Genomic DNA, 18,647 nt, shown 5'->3' on the forward strand with positions numbered 1-18,647 from the left:
CTGGCTGTAGCGATTTAAACAGCTTTTTCATTTCGGCCATCTCTCGCTGCATTTGCGCAATGGTTTCGTCTCTGGACTGTATTTTAGCTAGGAGCTCCTTCTCGCGAGCGGTGTAGTTATGGGAGGCCGTATCCGGCCAGCTCACCTGCTTTGTCGAGCAGCTTCCACTCCTGCTCCTGCTCGCACTCCTCCGTCTGTCCTTGCTCCCCTGCCTCGAACTGGCACCCTGGCTCGACGACAGTGGTGGGAAGGAGGTGGGAAGGAAGGGAAGAAGTGGGAGTGAAAGAAGAAAGAGGGGCCGTAATGAAGAAAATGAAGATTGTCCTTGAGGAAAGGAAATTACGCAGTAACTGTCTCACATATCACTGTGGGCACTAGTCGAAAATTGTATTTGAGGAAAGGAAGTTGCGCAGTAACTGCCTCACATATTTCGGTGTACACCCGTCAAAATTCGCGCGCGGTGACGTCACGACAACTTGGACCAATCTGGAACGCGGACAAAAACGCCTTGCTCGTCGGTAAATTGTTTTTTAGGAAAGAAATAGTATCGGTCTCTCACATCTCGGTGTACACCTAAACCTCGCCGTAACGGGAAGGGAGGAAGAGGGGAGTGAACGAAGATACCGTATTCACTAGACGCACCTTTGTTCATTCCAAACCATCGAGCTGGCATGGCGGTGCACGGTAATGGGGGCCCCCAAACTGTTGTTAACAATCAGTCTCGTCGTGCAGTTTCGATACGCCAGGGCTACACCCTTACGGATAACTGAACCGACGTTCACATGGTCTAAAACGGTAAACAAAATTTCATGAGAAACACAATCAAATGCCTTTTCAAGGTCAATCTGAAGCATCGCTACTCGCCCATTGATGTCCATTTCGCCAACGTACCGTGGGCGACGACCCCGGGCAAGTATTTGGGCGTTCCGCTCGATGCTTATCGCGATAGCAAGGACTATTGGAAAGAGCAAACTAAAGACGCACGTGACCGAGCTGGGAAATGGAAAGGCACTAGCCTTTCAATTTTCGCCAGAGCTACAGTCTGCAATCTTTTTTTTATTAGCAAACTCTGGTATGTGATGCAGGTTTTGCATTGCTCGCGTGTGAACGTTCAGAAGCTACACAGGATTTTTGCAGTTTTCATATGGGCGTCCGAATGGGAACGTTGTAGCAGAACGAACCTGTTCCGGAGGGTAAAAGATGGGGGGCTAGGGCTAGGGCACCTCTCTTTAAGGCAGCTGGTGAACCGGTTTTTGTTTTTTCGCGACGTCACAGACCCGTTCTTGCGCAACGTGTGCCAAGTGAAGCTGCGGCGGTTGCTGCCGGAGTTTGTGGTATCCACAGAAGAGCTCTCTGGTGGAACTTTTGGTTACTACAAAGAGATTGTAGCAAGCGTTCGGTTTCTTTCGGCACGTTTTTCCACCGATTATTTGTGGAAAAGCAAAAGGAAAAAGTTGTACAATGATCTTTGTGATATTGTTTTCCCAGAGCCCATGTACAGGGCCTTGTACACTGGAGGCCCGGGAGGGGATGTTTTAAAAAGGGTAAAGAAAATGCAGGCGCCACCAGGAGTAAAGACTTTCTTTTTTAAGTTACATACCGGGACGTTACCAGTTAAAAAGTTTCTAGAGGGAAAGGATTTCTTTTTACCGTGGGGATCAAACTGCTTAATTTGTAAACAGCCTGAAACAATAGACCATGTTTTTTTGCACTGCTGGGAAGGGGTTTATTTTTGGGACGTGTTACAAAGGACCATAAGGAAAGAGCTACCACTTGACGCGCACGGAATTCGCTATTTAAGCACTGATAATGATGATGGGGCACCTTTTGATTTCGTAATGCTCTTGGGCCTCCACTGTATATGGCGCTCCAGAATGGCAGGCTACCATTGTGACAAAGACGCACGACCGGCCCGAATTTATTTTCGGGAAAGCATGGACTGGTTTCTTGCAATCCAAAAAGCAGCTGCGGAGCCTCCCGAGTGGCTCTCAAGACTAGAGCCGTTGTGTATGTTGCGGGAATTTTAAGCTGACGAAGCCAGTCTCGTGCTGGCTGACCACGACAGTGTCGTATGTATATAGCACTATGTGTATTTTTGTTGTGCAATGTCATGAGCCAAAGACAGGCAATAAAGAAAAAAAAAAGCTGGCATGGCGGAGTGGTAGCGTGCTCGACTCGCACTCCGGAGACCGGGGTTCGATTCCCAAGCTCGGACAATTTCCTACTCGGTTTTATTTATTTATATAGTGTGACTAGAAAGGTTAATTAGGCTAATTAGTTAATTATCTAAGTAACTAAACTCAGTCAAAGTTACTTGGAGCATCACTATACGATCCCTTTAATTGGTTGCATGGTTAGTATGAGGAGGTGGTTAACTTTATTAAAGAAGAGGTCGTAGGCGTGGATTGGGGTCATGTTCTCCTCCCCGCGGTGGGCTCCTCTTCTAGGCCGGACGCCAGGTGGCCGACCGACGATGTCGTTCGGCGACCTCTTCGGCTCGCTCTGTGGCTCGAAGTTGAACCTCTGGGTCCGAGCTGAGCAGCGCGGCCTCCCACTGAGATTGGGTAGAGAGAGCTGTAGACTGTGCGATGGCTTGTCTTGAGTACATGAGTATAGGATGTGCGGTGTGTCTGCCTTTTGGTGCCCACAGAGAGAACAGAATTAGTATTATTGTAAAACATTTTATTCGCCGGGAAGAGCTTGGCAAGCGGTCGCGTTAAGTGGTCGAGAGTACATAGCCCTCGACGACTTTGTCAGCCCACTCCACCGCCAAAACTTGCGTTCTGGGGTCAGAGCTAGCCAGCACGGTCTCCCACCGCTCGAGAGAAGGAGCTGTAACTAGATCACCCAGAGATGGCTCTATTTTGCAGTCCCACAGGATGTGATCGTAGGTAGCACGTTGGCCACAGTGTTTGCAGTTTGGGTTGTTAAGATCTGGATAAATGTGCGCGAGGAGTGATGGGGTGCGTATCGATCTCGTCTGTAGACGACGCCACGTAACCTCTTGTTCTTTAGTAAGTCTTTTGTCTGGAGGGGGGAAAATTCTCCTCTCTAATTTAAAATGATTGGTGAGATCATGATATGTGATCATTGAGTCCTTCGTGAAATTCAGGCAGCCAGACTCATCCACTGCCCGGTCGACGAAACCTCGGGCTTTATTGTGGGCTGCCTCGTTCCCCGGATTCCCCGAATGGGCTGGGACCCATATCAATTCGGAATAATTTGGTGAGAATTTGGTTGCGTTAAGGATTCTAAGGGAGGTGTTTGTAATTCGCCCTTTAGCGAAATTATTGATACCCATTTTGGAATCGCTGACGATGATGCTCCCTTGGGTATGTGCTAGGGCGAGGGCTATAGCCGCCTCTTCTGCCGTTTCAGAGGATTTCGTTTTGATTGTCGCCGAGACGATGTGGTCACCATTCTCGTTCTCAACCACAATTGCAAAGGCATTGGTATTTTTGTATTCTGCCGCATCTACATAAAGTGTTGCAGCACACTGTCTGTATTTCTTATGTAAGGCTTTGGCTCGTGCTTGTCTTCTACCCTCATGGTGTAAGGGGTGCATGTTTTTGGGGAATGGTTTGATTAGTAGGGCCGTCCTATAGTCGCGGGGTAAGTCTACTTTAGCATCGTTATTCGTAGGTTGAAAGTTAATTCCCAGCCTGGTAAGAATACTCCTGCCAGTTCTGTAATTGGCTAATCGCGCTGTTTGAGCCATTAAATGGGCTTCTTTCAGTTCATTGTAGGTGTTATGTATTCCTAACCTCATAAGCCTTTCGGTTGAGGCATTTAGTGGGAGTCCTAATGCAGCCTTATATGCCTGCCGTATCATGCTATCCAATTTGTCCTTTTCTGCTTTCGAAAATTTGAGATAAGGGGTGGCATAGAGTATCCTGCTTAGAGCAAAGGCCTGCACTAGGCGGCATAAATCTCTTTCCCTCACCCCTTGTCTGCGGTTAGCTATGCGGCGGATTAATCGCGCCGTCGCTTCTACCGTGCGTTTTAGCTTAGTGAGTGTGTCAGTATTCTTTCCATTTGTTTGTATATACAAACCCAGTATTCTCATGGTGTGTACCTCTTTGACAGATCGTCCATTAACATAAACGTTTATTTCCTAGGCAAACTCATGAACCTCCTACCTGAAACAAACAGAATTAGTAGGCAAAGTACAATTGGCCCCGTTTGAAATTCGCGCTCTGTGACGTCACGACCGTTTCAACCAATTGAAAGGCGTGACATTTCTGTCGACAGCTCCTGCTTACAACCATGAGGCATTAACGGCTTCCGCCTTAAAAGATGTCTACCCGTTACCACGTCTTGATGACGCTCATGACAGGTTTCGACACGCGCGCTATATTTCTTCGCTGGTATTAAAAACTGGGTATTGGCAGAACGAAGGCGATGGGCAGGATCGCGAAAAGGCTGTGTTTGGGATACCAGACAGCCTTTATTAGTTCGAGGTTCTTCCTTTCAGCTTCTGTTCGGCACCCGCAACATTTAAAAGAATGATGGAGGCTCTCTTATCCGGCCTGAAATGGAAACGTGCTTGGTATACCTGTAGACGTAGTGTTTTCGCCGGTGTTCGAAGAACACCTTCAGCACCCCTTGACCGTGCATCAACCTTCAATCTGCCGGCGTGGCATTGAAGCCCGAAAAATGTCACTTCGATTAGGAAAGAGCTCCATTGCGTGGACCATGTCTTTAACCACCCAGAGATCCGGCTGGATCTTCTAAAACTGCTGCTATTAACAACTTTCACACTCCTTCGAACGTGCAAACAGTCCCGTCCTTTTGGGTCTTTCCGCTTATTACCGGTGGTTCATTGCCAACTTTTCCCGACTTGCTGCACCATTGAGACCTTTTACAAGAGAGGACATCCCCTTCATGCAGACAGAATAGCAGCAGCAGGCATTTGGTGAGTTACGGCGCCGCTCGCAAACCACGCACGTCATTGGTGATTTCAATCCTCGTTCCGAGACTCAGATCCAAACAGATGCCAGCAACCAGGGCCTTGGTGCTGTACTCCTCCAGTAGCACGACGGCGCAAAGCGCGTCATAGCATACGCCAGCCGCACTCCGTCTCGTGCTGAATCTAATCAATCAACTACCGAAAGAAGAAAGTCTTGCCATTGTATGGGCAATAATGAGGTTTCGGCCGTAACTGTACGGCCGGCTTTTTCCAGTATTAAGTGGCCGGCGCTCCCTCTACGGGTTGAAGAACTTGCGGGGTCCCTCGGGTTGCCTTGCACGTTGGAGCTTAAGTCTTCAGTAATGCGACATGACCATCGTGAACAAATGAGGGCGCCTCAGCATAACTATGCTGATTGCTTGTCCAGGTCTCCAGTCGAGGTTGCGCGCAAAGGTGACGAACCGTACTTTCCTAGAATCGCAGCCGTAGACACAGCAAATATTTGCAATCAGCAACTTGAGTACCCGGAGCTGAAACCTGTCATCGACTTTCTGGAAGCACGTATACGTACCCCGGAGGTTCCCCAGCTTTTCGCACTAGTGTTGCAGAATTAGTAGCAATAACAAAGCTTTTCAGGGTTATAAACACTGCTGAATATTATCGTAAAATCAGGCAACCAATATCGTCCTTCCTTCTCTTGGAAAAATAACCTGACATTTCTGTAACAGGATTTGCTTTATGCGGCTAAGACAGTCCTTCCCATTGCTCTGCTTAAAGTGGAGTGTCAGGTGCACCCAGCACAGGCCTTTTATTGGCAAATTATGTGAGCTGTAGCTTGTGTTGTATAGCGGCATTTTGACCAAACTCACCAATGAACAGAGTTGTATTTATTAAGGATGCTATTCTCGGGAATGTAGATACTATACAAAAAATCTAATATTTTTATCTGGCTATGGTGCTGAACGATCGTGACTTTGACCGAGCTTCTTTTACGATGTCAGAAAAATAATTTCATCTTACCAGGGACTTGAATCCGACGATTGACTCGGTGCGATAGAGTATGTCTGTATCACAAAAGAAAATACCTTTCGCGGAGTCCGCGCTTGTGAGGACTCCATTGTAGCCGCAGATCTCAGTCTGAAAAGGCGTAGGTTATTTTAAGAGTTACAAAATGGTTAGATTATGTTCAAGTAACGCATATAATAAACAAAAAGTTATTTATTCGGCCTTGGTCTTTTTACGGGACACTAAACCAGGAGAGTTCCAAAGCATTCAGGAAACGAACATGCTGCTAAGCAGAAATGTACAGAATTAAAGTGACACAAGGTTAAGGCCAAACTCCGTCAACTTCGCACAAGCGGCGATTGTTTGTCAGTTCGGCACGTGAGGCATGGGGATGCAAGTAAATACAGTGCCTCACTGACGGTGGCACTTTCTGGTATGACTGCTTCTTTTCATAGAAATTATACACGCAATGCTTTTCAGAAATAGATGACTTTGGATCAATTTTAGGCTAACTGTTTTCGTTCTAAACATTTCTTCAAATAAATCTGTGGTCAGGTAAATGTTACATGATTCATTTTAGCGGTCCTCCTTTAGGCAATTAATTTTTTTCGCAATTTGCTGGCTTTTTCTGAAAAAGTGTATTCTGGTAAAGCAAAGAACACCGTGCGCAATTGAAGAACGATGCCAAGCACAGTCACTAGTCCGGAATGTACAGAGGTGAGTTGGCTTGTCTAGAGTGCTGGAGTGGTGTGCATCGCAAAAAATAGAGAGAATTCGATGTGCAACTGCTCTATTAAAGTAGATTTCCCATCCTTTTTTTTTACCTGTGTGCCAGTGCGCCTGCGTTCAAATCTAACCGCTGCCTGGGAAACCTACTACCTCCATTAGAAATGCCCTTTCTTCGCTTTGCATAGCAGCGCTGACGCGCTCTATACAAGCCCGCTCATTTGCGTTCATGCTAGAACTTGTTTCCTCGCTAAAGGATAAGCGTAGCGGGTGAGGCAGTTGGCTTCAAATGAGTGACAGTGTTGCTCTGTCTCTTGCCAACCATCAGAGTGTTGCCAGGATCATAAATTTGTATAAGCTGGTTGACGCAACGGACAAACACTAGGTATTTCACTAACCCACGGCGACTACAGACCCCTAGTATCCTATTCTTGCACTCTTATTTTTGTGCTCCTCGAAGGTTACTGAGACCTTATTTCAAGGCTCGTTTTAAGCGGCGTCTAATACCTCGGCGCGTTTCAGAGCCTTAAATTTTTCATGCTATAGGACCTTATGACGACAAATTTTAATTCCTTACAGTTTCTCGCTAAAATAGCAAAATTACTTCTTTTTGTGAGATGGGAAGCAACACTCAAGCGCTTTTTGTTTCTCCAAGCGCTGCATTCGAGGCAACAGCGGAATTAAGAGCTGCCATTTTTGAACTCCCAAACCTGGTGAACTCGCTACGACTGCTCTCTACGAATAGAAATCTGCTCTCTAGACTGGCCACTGTTTACCACCGCGCAGCGCTGAAGTCCAAGTATATAAACCAGAGTCGCTCTAGTCGCTTATTCGTAGTATGGTCAAATCAGAAACAAGTGTAAGCTTTTCTCAGGGCATAGCCAGTTATGATCAAGTTCATCGCTTAAAGAAACCGAATTTCAATTTCTTTTGCGGCATCTCCCCCTACCATTGCATCGTAGGATCACAACAGTCAAATCGGCCGCGAAATTGTTTCTTTGCGCCCGATCCCCTGAACACCTCGGCGATTAGAATCACACACCATGGCCAATAGTCCTGCCGCTGAGCATAGAAGGCTTAGTGCGACCCAACTGTGCGTTGTCGACAGGAACTGCCGAATATCATGCCGATCGCTGGCGTCGACGCTCCAGAAAACATTCTGCCTTCGAACATTTGGGTACGGATACCGTGCCGTCAGAGATTTGTGGCAGTCCAGGTAGACATCACTTGATATGGGAGCCGCAGCGGTGGCTCTGTGGATATGATGCTCGGTTGCTGACCCAAGATACGCGGGTTCGATCCAAGCCGCGGCGGCTGAATTTCGATGGACGCAAAATTCTAGAGGCCTGTTTACTGTGCGATGTGTGAGCAAGCTAAAGAACACCAGGTTGCAGAAATTTCAGAGACCTTTACTACGGAGTCCCTCATAGCCTGAGTCGCTTTGGGAATTTAAACCACTTATGTACATAAACCAAGCGAAACCGTTACTTGAAGTGGATTATTACGTGGAGGGCAATGTCAAACCTGACATTTTGTTCCGCTCAATTAAGTCTACTGGATGATTTTATTTATTTTGTTATATATTAGGCCCTCAGGGTACAAACGTACATTATAGAGGGCAGGGGCGGATGCAGAGGCATACACATTGTACACAAAAAAGTTACTGGTAAAAATAAACACAAATCTCTGTAAAACCAGTTCAAAAACAAAAGTAAGCACACAAAAAGAATGTAAAAGAACAAAGGTACAAACCGTAAGTTTCGAATTTGGGAACAGTGTTTATATTACAGAAAAATGTGACAAAGAAAAATATAGAACATGGGATACAGTTGCTATTAAATAAACAGCCATAATGAGAATATGAACACCATATATGAAAGCCATGATGGAAATATGAACACCAGCTGTGAAAACATCTTTGTAATGCGGATTTAATGTTCTCAATTACAGATATGCTTGTTGGTGATGCTGATAGGTTATTCCAGGCATTGCTTCTCTGGGGAAGAAATGAGTACGAATATGCAAGCGTTTTTCAGTGTGGTATATGTACTTTTACCGTTAGAATTTAGAAGGTAAATCCGCACGCTGACTAAATAAGAGATTGTTGTCTTCAAATTGATGTGTCGTAAGGGAAGCGCGGAAGACTCAACGCGGCAAAAGGATATCTTTCCAGAATTAGTTGCGAGCATTTTTAGCTCAGTAATACATGGTTTGGTGAGATATGAGGGGCTTTAATCAGGGAGAAAAGTACAGTCTTTGTCAAAAGTTTAAAGCCCAGGGGGTTTGCTTCTGTTGAGGATTTGCGGGGTCGCAGCGGAGCACCAGAGAGAGACGACCAGCGTGGCAGGCTTCTAGTTCCGGACTGCCCGTGCCGGGCGTGCGCGCCCAGCACGCGCTGTCCATCTTTATTTTCCTCTAGCGCGGGAACGCCGATCTCAGCGCCAGCGCGTTATAGCGTCGCCGGGCGCTACAGGGCCCCCCGCCTAGACGGAACGTCGGAATGTACGTGCCGACGGGGCAGAGATGGAGTAGCCACGGCAGCCAAGGAGGCAGCTAGAGTAACAGTGTCCCCACGGGGTCGCTCCAAGGTCCGGTAAGTTCAGGTCAGGGGCCGGGAAGAGCAGTCGGGTGGAGTGCGCCGGCTCAGGTGGACGAGCCTGGCTGCTGCGCAAGGGGCGAATGATGCAGGGTGCCGAGCTGACAACGAACATGGGAGCAGGGGAGGCCATGGTCGGGCCGTCACCGACTGTAGTGCTGCCCGCGGACACAAGTGTCGTCGGTGTGGGGACGTTGGAGCTGGTGTCGGTGGGAATCTGGCGCGCCGAGTACGTCGTCACAAGCGCTGGAGGGGGCGAAACGGCTCCGTGGAGTGACAGCAGCTGTGTTTTGACCATCGACACAACGGTGACAGCTGTGACGATGCCGGAGGAAGTTGCTAGGCTCAATGCAAGGTGCTTGGGTGAAGCTGGAGTGACAGTCCGGAGCGACTGGCCAGTGGTGATGTGCGTGTGGGCATGGTCGGCTGTGGGCGGCTGCAAGAGGGTTGTGCCAGTGACAGGCCGTGGAGCCAAGACTGCTACATCAGACGGCTGGCTGGCAGCAACAGACACAGCTGGTGGATGGAGAGTTGCTGCACTACTCGGTGTGGATAGCTCTGCCATTCGTTCCAGAAGGTGGCTCAAGGCAGGCACCAAAGCAGACGTTTGTTGCGACAGTGTCGAGCTGCCAGGGTCAGACTCCGAGAAGCGGGTGACAGTACTCGGGGCTTGGGGTGCGGCGTCTTGGGCAGGCGGTGGGGCCGCCGGGGTAGTGGGGCTGGTAGCTGACAGATGCTGCGGTGCCGGCAATCTCACTTCGCCTTTAGCACGATCGCTCATGTCAGTGACTGACGGCTTTGGCGGAATGAGCGATGAGGCGGTAGGTGAGCTTTCGGCTGGCAGCGATGCTACGCCGTAGGATAGAGAAGTTGGCGGAATGGGGCACTCGGCGAGGAAGAGCTCGACGGACGGCAGCACTATTGGAGATGAGAGAAGTTGCTCACCGGGCTGTGCCGAAGACGCCGTATCGTCCTTATTGGAGGCGGTATGGCCGGAGGCGCTGAACATGGTGGCGCGAGGCGCATCTGTCGCTGAGGGCGCTGACGTGGCAAACTGCGGTGGGCCAGGCACCTCACCGAGCTGCTGAGGGAATGACTGCGGACTTGGGGCCGTGGAGTCGTCGCACAGTGCTGCTAGTGTAACCGGGGTAGCAGGATGTGCTGCCGGAATCGATGCGGTAGCGTCTTGTGCGGTCGGTGCTAAAGAAGCCGGGCCGGAAACGCTGGAGTGGAGTAGCGGCGGGGCGGCGAGGGGTTGCTGAGGCGGTCCGGGTTCTGATGAAGGCTGCGTGGGCGCTAGCGAGGCCGGTGCAGGGCCAGAGGCTGGCGGCGGCGAAAACGGGTCCGCTGCGTCGTAAAGCGGCGGCGGAACGTAGTAGGCGCCGAAGTCCGCCAAGACGGCCGCACGCAGCTCATCGTATACGGCCGGCCGCCGAAAGCAGAGTAGGTGAGCCGACGCAGGAGGTCGGGAGGGAGGATGTCGCAAAGGACTTCGTGTTTGAACGGCTGGATGGTGATGCCGTTCAGGTACATCGCAGCCTCCAGTTGGGCGAACCACCCGCCGACGCCTGCAGGCCGGAACGCCGGGAGCGGCGGGTCGAAGCTTGGGTGCTGCCAGTACGCCATGCTAGGACGCCGCTGGGATAGAAGGCACGGTTCGCCGGGTCACCACTGTTGAGGATTTTGCGAGGTCGCAGCGGAGCACCAGAAAGAGACGTCCAGCGTGGCAGGCTTCTAGTTCCGAACTTGCCGTGCCGGGCGTGCGCGCCCAGCACGCGCTGTCCATCTTTATTTTCCTCTAGCGCTGGAACGCCGATCTCAGCGCCAGCGCGTTATAGCGTCGCCGGGCGCTACACTTCTAAGCCTCTTAGTGGGACTCCTGTAACATTCGCAGTAGTCGTAAGCATTGGAAGAGGCAGGACCAGAAACCTTCTTCCATTCAGCAAATTTGGAGCGCTGCAGATGCATTAAGAACCAGACAGCGTGCTTCAGAAGCAAACAACCTGGGCTCCAAACTTTTGACAAAGACTGTACGTTCCCCCGGCTGTCTGTTTCGAGGGCAGAGATTATACCTCCTCACATGTTCATTATATTGACGAAACCGATTCATTATAAGCCTGCTCTGACGAAGGGAATAACATTCCCGAAAGCGGTTTCAAAATAAACCTCAAAAGAATAGTCGCATTTGACCTAATGCTGTACCTAAACTAATAATTGGGCCATTGGAGCCCCTACTATACATATATTTATATACATATGAGAGAAGCCAACAGCCACAGAAACCAAGGGAAAGAGGGGTTTTTAATTAATGTATTTATTTTGTGCTGTTGTTCGAATTAGAATATTAGTGAATATGTTATTGCTTAAAGCTAATTGATTAGAAAAGCAGAAGAAAAAAGATGAAAAAACAACCACATGCCGCCGGTGAGTCCGAACCCACGACCTCCGAATTACGCGTCCGGTGCTCTACCGCTGAGCTACGGCGACTTTTTTTTTCTGTATTGCCTTCAAAGGCGTGGGAATACAGAGCATTACAACATATGTGACTATTTACATGGCTACAGCACTCCTCGCTTCCAGCGACCATTCCAACTTCTTCAGTTGGGATAGCTACGGCGACGGCTGTGAAATCTTTTGCTTTCGGGGGCATTTATGTTCACAAATAACCTAACCTTGAGAGTGTTCATCAGCGCCACCTACGTTCTTAAGCGGCGGACGTAGCGCGTCCTGAGTTACCGCTTATGTGACGTAGAACGTCATCGAACGGCGAGGGTGGAAGCTGTGTGAGAACCCTCTTATGCTTCCTATGGCGTCAAGGCTGCCAGAACTGAGGCCCTCGCTAAGCAATTATGCAGTCAAGGGAAGGGGAATGAGGGGCTCGTTATTAATATGAGAGAACCCAACAGCCACAGCCACAGCTTTGGTTTCTGTGGCTGTTGGCTTCTCTCATATTAATAACGAGCCCCTCATTCCCCTTCCCTATATATATATATATATATATATATATTTAAGGAAAGAGTTGAAGTACACTTCTTAGAGAAACATTTATTTACCGACGGTTTCGGACGGTGGACCGTCCTTCATCAGGGTAAGGTTGTTTGTGAACAAAAACGATCCACTTGCTCACGGCACCGCACACAGATGGAGAGGGAAAGACGCTCTCCTTTGAGGAAACAAAACACGAAAACAAGACAGTGGCGGACAAGGGTGTTCCTGCCGATTAAGGGGAAAATGAGGGCTGCAAAGCGAGCACACAAAAAAGAAAAGAACGAATTCAAGAAAAGGGAAAAGAGGGGGTGGGGGAAGGGAAGGAGGCAAAAGGTTGTAGCGGAAGTGGAGAGGGGTGAGCTGTCTGCGAGGAAAACCGTTGAGAAGAAATATTGTGGGCGGAGGCTTCCTTCGGAGGGAGCGGGACGTCCGAACACGCGGGAAGAAAACATTATCGCGCCCGTTGCATCACAGTGCCAACCGCCCGACAGAAGTGTGGTTACTGACTGTTTGAATGTGAGTTACAGCGGCGGCGCGATCACATAGACGGAGAGTTAACCGGCCAGACGCCGGACGGAAACCTGATCCCGTGGCTGGGCCCCGCGGAGACCCGGCGCCAGCCCCCGGCCGCCACTCGTCAGCCGCGCGCCCCCTCGCAAAGACACTGCGCCGCCGACGAGGTGCCCTTTCCAAGGAGCGAAGTGGGGCGCAGAGCAACGAAACGAGAGAAAGGGGGGGGCGCGTACGCAAGAGCAGGAAAAATAAAAAGAAGAAAAAAGAAGGAAACAAACGAAGACAAAGAAAAGGAAAAAAGAGGAAAGAAAAGGAGGCATGAGAACTTGCAAAAAAGTGAAAAGGGGGGGGGGGGGGAAGGGTGGCTTCCTAAGTACCTCCCTCATCTACCTCACCTTTTTTAAAAACACGAGGTAGCCCAAATTCACTTACGGCCCCTTGTTAGCGCCCTGCGCCCTCGTAAGGCAGGCAAGTAGATAATTGGGCTATCTAGCTGGACGACCGACGAACGGGATTCACAGTGATCCACAACCATATTAGTGTATAGCAACACTCCTAATCCTCGTTCGCAAACCAATGTAATGTATTGAGTATCATTCTTTTCGTCCTACTTGAAATGACATTTAAAAAGGGGGGGGGGGGGTGGAAGGCCCCCTTATGGTTTACTGCAGAAGTCGTTTCAGCAGCAATGTTTGGGCATAAGAAAGAAAAGAAAGGTTGGGGTAGGAGAAAGGCGGCATGTAGACGCAAACACTCAAAATGGTATGACCTCAGGCGATTCAGTCGAGGAGGCGGTGAATCTCACTGGGCCTCTGATTTCTGAAGTGCGGAGAGAGCTCCGGGGTTCTCATTTATACCGGCCTGCACCGTATTAAATTTGAAAATAAAGTATGACTCCCGTTGTTCACGCTCACGGGTATTTTTGAAACCGCTCTCTATATATATATATATAGCACAATAAGGTAAACGTACTTGGTTGCTAGTTTAAATAAGATGCGAAATTGAGAAACACTTCTTTTAAGCAAACGTTTATTGGGAGTCGACGTTTCGGACAGAGCCTGTCCTTTTTCATGACTAAAGTTAGATGGTTCTTGCTTCTCTTCTTAAAGGGTCTTCATCTGTACAGGTGTTCGACACATGAGCCAAAACAAGCCGACGATGCAGAAGGGAGAACGGCTCAGGGAAGAGAAAAAAAGAAAAAATTAATAAAAATACACAAACGGGACAGGGAGCGGGGAGGGTAAATGTCGTCGCCCGCCACCCACGTATGCGGTCGCGGGAGAAAAGAAAAAAGGAAAGCAGGGGAGAGAAAAAAAAAAAGACAGCGGGAGGGGAGAATGGACAGAGAACTGCGTCCTAACACAGCGGACAGCTAGCAAAGTGTATGGAGACAAACAGTGGCCGACGCACAGCATAGATTTGAGATGCACTCAAATGTTGTCCACTTAAACGAGTAAACAAGATACAATGGAGCAAAAGGGCGGGGAAAAACTTCCGCCATGTGCAACTTCTTTGGCAGGATGAGTCAAGGTGGGCAGAGTGGAATTTAACGAGACACACGTGGAGGGTAGATGAGCTCACCTGCACGCACCCACTGAAGCAACAAAAAAAAGAGAAAAAGGACAAGAAAAGGCCGGAAACGGAGGCGACTTTACATGCTAAGTACGGGAAGTACGACGGGGCAGTCTATGTAGATGTCGCCGAGTATAAGAACAAGGATGCATTTGCAATTGCGGTGGTGGACGGGCGGGGCCACTTGATCGCCTCTGGATCAGTCAAAACCCGCTCCCCAGAAACTGCAGAGGAAGCGGCAATAGCACTAGCTATGACTAGTAGTAATGCTGACCTGATCTTCAGCGATTCAAAAACAGCCATCCGAAATTTGGCGAGGGGCAGAATATCTGTCACAGCGGCGCGGTTGTTGAATCGGGCCACGGAGCGAGGGATTACGGAGGCGGAAATTGTCTGGGTACCTGCACACTCTGGGAACCCTGGGAACGAGACGGCTCACATGAATGCTCGAGGTTTCGTCAGCCGAGTAGGTGAGCCGGACGTCCCGGGAAGGTCCACGAGAGATGGGCTGGTATCCTTTCATGACATTACTACTCATTTCAGACTTAACCGGAGGATTTACCCACCCCCGGACAAGCAATTGGTGAAGGCGCAGGAATGCGTCTGGCGCCGATTGCAGACCAGATGTTTCTTCAACCCATACGTGTTGAGCAAAATCTACCCGGACATTCAGCCGGAGTGCAAATGGTGTCACGAATTGGCAACCTATGACCACGTATTATGGAGCTGTAGCATAGCACCGCCACCGGCGGACATTATGCGTGATCCTTCCCTCGAGCAGTGGGAGGCCGTGCTGGCCAGCTCAGACCCGGTCGTCCAGACCAGGGCCGTGGAGTGGGCCACCCAGGTCGCCGTCAGCCACGGGTTGATGGCCATCTAACACGGAATCGTCCACACATGCTCTCTGACGAAAATAAAGTTTTTCCATCCATCCATCCATCCATTGGGGGAGAATCGTCCCGTGGGGCCACTATGAATGGTGGGAGTGCTTAGGTTCTTTGACGGCGCCGCTCTCGTCAAGATGGTCGAACGGGGGAAGGTAAGAAAGTGGTGTGCGATGAGGACATCGGTGTAAGCGTATGGGAAAAAGCTTGCGAGGCCTGTCAGGCCGGCACTCAAGGTCGGTACTGGATTTGCAGGGGGCGTATTGAAGACAAAGCGCCCAGGTTCTCATTAATGCCTTGGGCAATTGTTCCAAACTTATAAATAAAGTACGACTCGCGTTGTTCCCGTTCCCGGGTGTTGTTGAACCCACCCTGTAAGACTGTTAATTTAAGTGCTTCAAATGGGTGTTTTTTGTCATTAATGTGTTTTGACAAGGGGAGGTTAGGTAGAGATAGGGCATGAGCGCGGTGGTTATGAAAGCGAATTCGTAGAGGGTTAACCGTCTGCCCAATGTACTGCATACTGCACACACCACATTCTAGGAGGTAGATAACGTTGGAGGAGTCACAATTAAAGTCGCCATTGATTTTCCATTTAAAGCCTGAGGCTGTGCTTATCGCACAGCTGGTTGTTTGCATATGTTTGCAGACGTGGCATCTACTTTTGGCGCAGGGTCGGCAACCCAACACAAGGTGGTTATGTGTATTTTAATCAACTTTATTCAGAATTTTTTGTCCTGAACAACAGAAAAGAAATGCTAGGGTAGGAGCAAAAAGCCACAAACTCAGTAGCTTGACGAGGCTCCCACCCCTAACTGACAAGGCCAACAGACTGTCACGTTATTACATATATATATATATATACACACATACACACATATATATATATATACATGCAGGACTTACAATCAGCGAGAAAAAAAGTATGCAATGGAATGTGCAGTAAGACAGGTGCTATATCTGAAATAGTTTTGATGTGAGAAATGAACATGTATCTGTGTTCACTCGTCGCAGACTATTTATACATATTAAGATTACAATTCAACGCACAGAAAATTAAAGAAACATATCTAGGAGGAAAACAAAAAAATCGCGTCAGCAGCTCCAAAGGGTCAAATATAATCGGGTGTACACAAGTTCACATAATAGAAGCAGGAAAATAGACGATGATAAAAAGATACAATACATCCGCAGTACAAAAGCAGTTTGTGTCGGAAAAACATAATTAAACTCATATGTCTTCAAGAATAAGGAATTTCTGCCACTTGTATTTGCTAAGGTTATGTATATCTATATTTTTATTTTGTAGGAAATTCAAATATGTAGGCATGTGGTACTGCAGCATGTGCCGACCCTGATTAGTGCGGGAAGAAGGTATAGACCAGTGTTCTCTGTTTCTGAATATGTAGGGCACTTCTAAAGGTCGATGTAAATTACATAAGTTGAGGAAAGCTTCGCTTCGTTGTTAGTTTGAATACTGTGTTTGTACTTCATAACGAGGTTAAGTTTATGTATGTGGTGTATGGGGAGTACATTAAACGAAGCAAAAAGTTCTCTTGTATGGGCGTCATATGAGGCATTTGCTACATGACGAATTGCTTTCTTTTGTAATAGCATCAATTTGGTAAGGTTGGATTGAGTTGTGTCCGTCCATACAAGACTGCAGTAGTTAATATGGGGAGCGAAAATTGAATTATAAAGGATTAACTTAATTTTAGTCGGAAGCATCGTTCTAAACTTACACAGTACGCCACAAGCTCTTGCCAGGTTTCCCGCCACGCGTTCCACGTGGGCATTCCAGTTTAGATGTTGATTGAACGTCACACCCAATGTTTTTATTTCTTTAACGACTTTTATTTGTTCGGAATCGAGTTTTATGTCGATATCCCGACTGATAACCTTCTGTACAGGAGTAAATAATATGGCTCTTGTTTTAGCAACGTTAATTTGTAAACTATTTATTTGAGTCCATTGAGAGAATTTTTCAAGTGTAACATTTGCGAAATCAGTGAGTTCTTCAATACTGGCTGACTGGAAAAAAATGCTTGTGTCGTCTGCATAAATGATGTAAGATGCAAGTGTGCTGGTGTTTACTATATCATTTATGTAAATATTAAATAAAACTGGTCCGAGTATACTGCCTTGCGGCACACCTGAGTGTACGAGAATATTTTGAATGTTTTTCGGTCGTCTGTAGACTACGTGAGGGGGAGTATTGAAAATTTTTGCGAGGCGCTCGCTTTGTTCGAGAATGTTGAAATGTTTTTTAAGGATTTTGTTTACGTTGGGGGGATTACTTGTGTAGGTGAGTACCAAGTTTGCCCGGTGATCTCTTTCTTCACTGCGTCGACGTCCATCTAGTATTTCGTCTCGGTTGAGTTTAGATGCCCTTTCAATTGCGTCGTCGACAATGGCGGGGGGATATCTTTGCTTGGTGAGGACTTCTCGCATGCGATTGGAATTTCTCTCGAAGTCTTGACCTTGTGAACAGATTCTTTTAAATCGGTGTGCCTGAGATACTTGTTTTGGGATACTTGTTTTGGAGTGGCGAGGATGACAACTTTGAAAGTGTAAGTATTGTTGGCGGTCCGTCGGTTTTCTATATATGCTGGTGTTAAGTGAGCCTTCCTTTACCGAAATCTCGACATCGAGGAAGTTAATTGAGGTGTGGGAGTATGCGTGGGTGAACGATATGTTGGGGTGGACAAGGTTGAATTGTTCAATAAAATGTAGGAGTTCTTGCTCTGTGTCAGTCCAAATTAGAAAAATGTCATCCAAATAGCGTTGTATAGGATGGGCTTGATGAGAGAATCTTGCAAGAATTTAGATTCAATACTATGCATGAAGATGTTGGCGTAGGCGGAGGCCATCCTTGTACCCATGGCTGTGCCATTAGTTTGTAAGTAGTGTTGATCGTTGAATTCAAAGTTGTTGTATTCGAGTACGATTTTCGCAAGTATTTCTAGAACACGTGTGGCAGGAGACTCCTCTTTTCTATCTTGTCTGTAGGCTTCGGTCAGAGATCTGATGCCATCGGAATGAGGAATATTAGTGTAGAGTGAGATTACATCTAATGTTACCAGAAAGGCACCTTCCGGAAGTTTAAGGCCCGCTATTTCGCGAAGGAAATGGTTTGTGTCTCGTATGTAGGATGGGTGTGTTGTTGGAATATGCCTGATTAATGTGTCAATGTAACTGGAAATTGGTTCTGTAATTGTGCCAATGCCAGATACTATAGGGCGGCCAGGATTATCCTTTTTGTGGATTTTCGGTAGTAAGTAGAATCGACCTGGCGACGGGTGTGGTGCGATGAGGGCTTTAGATAACCTTAGGGTTATGTCCCCTTTTTGCGCAAGCTGATCCAGAGTCTCTGCTATATATTGTTGGTATTGTGGAGTTGGGTCTTTTTCAAGAAGCTGGTAGAAGCAAGTGTTAGAGAGTTGTCTCAAGCCTT

At 48.0% G+C, this 18,647-nt stretch overlaps 1 pseudogene; it reads right to left on the minus strand.

Annotated features, from left to right (window-relative positions):
* LOC149336129 (uncharacterized) overlaps positions 1-18,647 on the minus strand; it is a 568,238-nt pseudogene that overhangs the window by 150,650 nt on the left and 398,941 nt on the right.

The sequence above is a fragment of the Amblyomma mixtum genome, chromosome 7, assembly GCF_055824585.1.
Source record: "Amblyomma mixtum isolate Tamu chromosome 7, ASM5582458v1, whole genome shotgun sequence".
In the NCBI taxonomy this organism is placed as follows: Eukaryota; Metazoa; Arthropoda; class Arachnida; order Ixodida; family Ixodidae; genus Amblyomma; species Amblyomma mixtum.